Below are 4793 nucleotides of genomic sequence, written 5' to 3'. Positions count from 1 at the left end.
ACGATCCAGTATAAATGTACTAACTCATCAGTCGGAGATGGAAGAATAAACCTGCTGCCTCGTATTTCTTTGGCTCTCCATAAATATTATCTCTTCTCAATACAGTGGAGTTTGAAGATATCCTCTACTTGTATTTATGAATTTATTTCATGTTTGGATGCACTGTTTATCTTATCTTTTATGTCTATTTGGCTGTCTGTGTGTACACATAAATTTATGCATGTGTGTTTTCATGTATTTACGTGCAGATGTACGTATATACAAATGTGTTTGTCAGTGTTAAGACCAGTTGAACGAAATAAATTGAGGTTTCTCTCCAAAATGTTACAGGACTGTGATAAAAAGGATTGAAAATGCACTGAGTGACATGGTCTTGAGAGTGTGAAGGGAGGATCACACAAAGGTCTTCACCAGCACAGTCGGTTATCGTCCAAAGAACTGTAATTATCGTCTGCGAGTGACCATTATTCACTCACTGAGTCACCAACTAGTCATTTCGATGTTAGAAGAAGTTCAATTCTCACTGTAGTATGCTTGGCGAAGGAGATGTTCTTCCTGGGCTTGCCAGCACCCTGAACAAAAGAGTGTCAATAGAGCATCTACCCAAATATTAGGTACCGTGCAGAAAGCTAGAACTGTCCTGGTGAGAAAGAGCAATTTTCGAGTATTCCTGGGGATTTGCAGCTGAATAGATGTCCCTGCACCCCTTGACGCTTCAGAAAAAACCATGGTGAGAAAAAAAAAAACTGTTGCCGCCCTTACAACTGTGGGCCCAGGACCCTTAGGCGAGAATAAAAAAGCTGTTCTGACACGAAACAACACTACATTCATGCAGAAGTGGAGGGGGCCATCAACTCTTGTACTGTAGGCAAGCACAACAGACCCTGAACAGTGTTCACACTGCCCCCTGTAGACACCCCGTCTGGAGGGAGAAGCTGGTGACCATGTTTAGATACTAGACGAACGTGAAAGAAAGAAAAAAATAAAGGAAGAAGTATTTAAAAAAAAATTAGAATGAATCCAGAAAAGAGAATGAACTATACAAAAAAAAAGTAAAAATAAACAGCTATACATGAATAAAATGGATGAATGCGCAAGAAAAGTAAGAAAACCAAACTACGTCCAAAAAAAGTCAAAAAAATAAATAATGATATATTTTAGGAACGGGAGGGACTCAACCGCCATTAATATTTCCTTGAAGACACACCAACACGTTCTCTCTCCTTCTCATGTTAACCCTCTCATTCCTGTTGTCTCTGGGAATTTGCCAGCTTATGTCGATGTTGATTTAAGGGTCTGTGTAAACCTACAAACACATAACGCCTTTTTTATACTCTGACAGGTCCGGTGAGGACACCAGCGCCATCTTTCACTGCTCGACAGGTGAGCAGGGGACAGTGGTTGCCAGGTAGTGTCGGCGATGCAAGTGAACGACACCTCCATGAGAAATTTCGCACGGAAGTGTGCGAGTGAGGAGGTTAATTTGAACCCTTGTGGAAACCTGAGACTACATGCAATAATTGGAGAGAGGAGGGCGATGCCAGGTGGTTGATCCTCCATGTCGGGTGATTGCATAAAAGTGTTTGCTGTTGGCTTGGAAGATGAAGCACGAACGCAAAGCGTAAAATGCAAAATAACTGCTCGCCAACACATTACGAGGGATGGATGCGTCGGCAGGTGTTTGTCGAGATAGCCTTCCCGTCATGCATGCGTATCCATGGTAGCGATTCTGTGATCAGGTAAGCAGACCGTTAATTTGGCGTTGGTGTGCGTGCATGCGTGCGTTGGAGAAAAAGGATGAGCATGAAGGATATGTGCATCCAGTTGCTTGATGGTTAGAGTCATGCACGCGCACGAACACACTAACGCAGAGAGGGAGAGAGAGACTAGGATGGGAGGCCCGAGACTGACAGACATTTCGAGGATCAATTTAATAACAGCGAGGGCGTTCACCGAGAAAAAAAAAGAGGGAAAAAGACATAAAAATGACAGCCTGTAATTGAGTGTCTTGTCGTTCCACAGACTGGTGGTTCGGCCTACTCGGACTTCCCCTGCCATGCCTTGCTCTCTAATTTGTCTTACCTAACGAAAAGGACTGGTCCGCCAAGGGGAACACCAATTCCCTTTTCCGCTTCGGTTACAATGGCGTCTGTCTTCCCCCTCCCTTTCGTTGCCATCCCCTTTCGCCAGTGCATGCTACTCTCCTCGATTTTCCCATCCTTCGCAACCTGTCTTTGTCTCCGTGGCACATGTCAGGGCTAACACGGGATCAAATCCTGTCCTCAGGGACACTAGGGGGCGTTCATTACCTTCTGTGACACTGCTCCTCCTGCGTTGCTAGGTACCTGTGTGTGTTCGCGTGTGTGTACGCAATGTGATGTGTGCTCTTCCTGCTTTCAGAAGTGCGTTCGGGTGTGCGTATGTACCCGTGTGATGTCACGTGTGTATAAATTATTTGTTAGTCAAGTTACATCAACTCCGTGGTCAAAGCAGCACCTACTGAGCATAAATCTGTTACAGTGAATGTATCGGGGTGAGATACCCTACATGCGTCTTTACCCCAGGGCGCAACATACCCCGACCTCTGTTCCTGGTGATGTGTTTTCACGTGCAGGCATCTACCCGCGTGTTTTTCTCAGAACAATTCGGAGTCCTCAGCAACTTCCCCCTCTTAACCGTGAAAACCCAAGATCGCAATGCAACCCAGGCATCTGGGAACCTTTAGCCCCCAGCAATACCATCACTGCCTGTCTCCTGGCGGTTTGATGGCAGACTTCTCCAAAGCATTTCTCGGGGCTGCTGTTGACTTCATAAATTGTTCTAGTTGTAAATGGGGTTGTTTTTCACCCCGAATGTCAGGCAAAACTTTTGTCCTCGCTTATCAGAAGGAGTCCTCGGAAAGAAAGTATTTCTTTCGTTATTATATATACATCTCTTGTCGTATTCTCTTTCATCGTTTTGGTCGACTTTCTCTACTTTCTTGCACGCTGTGTACCTTAATAGATTATTACCACCATGCAGGGTTAAAAAATATGTTTTTTCTGTGGGTGGGTAATGTGTATCATACACACATCGCTGCACCCGGAGAATGATCATTTCGTCCTTAAGATAGTTGGCACGTTCTCTCTCTCATCCACACACTCACATCCCACCATCACAGTTCATGAATAACTCCATAGGGGTGTAGATATAAAAGGAGTAACTCAAGTTTTAATGCATGACATTAAATTAGAAATGTTGGTGCATAATATTTATCGCCTAAACCGTGATAGCGACGAGAATATCTGTAAAAGCGCAAATTTTATGAACTCGGCGCGATATAAGGTACAAGGAATGATAAATTTATGAAGACAGTTTTGACAACTGATAACCTCCCCTGATTTCTTTCTGTAAAATGTGATTCATCGGTTGTCCAGCATCTAAGGTTGTCATCCACCGTAGCACGGAAAACATTTATCCTCTAGTAGTAATTGTTAATGCCATCAATTAATGAATATTTTCTTATCTGAAAGATGTTCTGTAGTGACTCAGAAAAAATGTCAAATTATGAAGGTTGACAGTATTAGATTATCGTCAGAGTTTCAGATTTATCAGTTATGGTATTTATTTTTGATGAAACGAAACAACTAACTTTGAACTGAAAATAAAATCGAGACGCTTTAGAGTCGTATCGGGGAAAAAAAACGATGTATCGATGTATCACACAGACCAGAAGCATACAATGTGTGGGAAAAGAAAATCGCGAAGAGGTGTGCAGTATGGAGTTTGACATCTCTATCCCTCACTATCTCCCTCACTGTGTTGATCAGACAACCTGCTGTTACCCAAGAAAGATATCAGTTTTAGCAGCTGATAACCAACAGCAATGTTTCTGATTGCCGAAGAGCTCGTTTTTGACAGTTGCAACTCTCTTTCAGCGCTAGAAGGGACACCAGACGACAGCTGTCTCTCAAAACTTGTCTCAAATTCTGCTTAGAAAGGGAACAGAAACTTCTTGTATGGAGGGGCGAGGCTGTTATCACCAATTTGGAATTGGGGAAACTGATAGCCGAGTGGTTAGAGCGCTAGAATCCGAACTAGAAGATGTGCCGGTTCCATACCCGCGTAGCGCAGAGAACTTTCCCCAATTGACCCAGTTGTTTGGAATGGGTGCAGGACTCTTTGGAGGGTTGGGAAAGGTAAGGCAGAGAGGAAGATAAGATGGGCTTTGACATAGAATTGGCCCCGAGAAAAGTGAGGTATTTAACATCTGACTTCCCCAACGACCTGAAAAAAAATCAAGGGATGGCCGACTTGTGATTGTCCCCCTCAGGTCACCTCGCATGATCTTCGGTGCAAGATGTAGATACTAGGACTGTACACTCCGACTACACTGCCTTTTGTGCACGGAACCCCTGTCTGCGACAATGACCCCCTGTTGGCAGTTGCGGGTATGTTGACAGCACCGGGGTGCATGCGAGAGAGAGAGAACCTGAGTGACGTAAGCCCCACGTGGAGGGAAGGTAATCACCACAAGCGGGTGACTGGCCGCGTGAACACCTAGTGACGAGCGGCTGTGGGTGGAACTAGACCACCCGTGAAAGCGACCACTGGAATGCAATATATTTCGAGAGATAACCTCTGGAAGGCGTGTTAGCAACTCCGCTGTGATGAACGGAGAATCCAACAGGAAAAACCCTGGAATTGGGCGGACGGGTACGTTACATGTGTGAGAGAAATAAGGTTGTCAAGTGGTTAGAAATAAGTAAGCTTTTGGGAACAAATTATTTACTCCAACAAACGCGAGCATGCGC

Source organism: Pomacea canaliculata, linkage group LG9 (genome assembly GCF_003073045.1).
Source record: "Pomacea canaliculata isolate SZHN2017 linkage group LG9, ASM307304v1, whole genome shotgun sequence".
Lineage (NCBI taxonomy): Eukaryota > Metazoa > Mollusca > Gastropoda > Architaenioglossa > Ampullariidae > Pomacea > Pomacea canaliculata.
Note: the sequence above shows the minus strand (reverse complement) of the source record.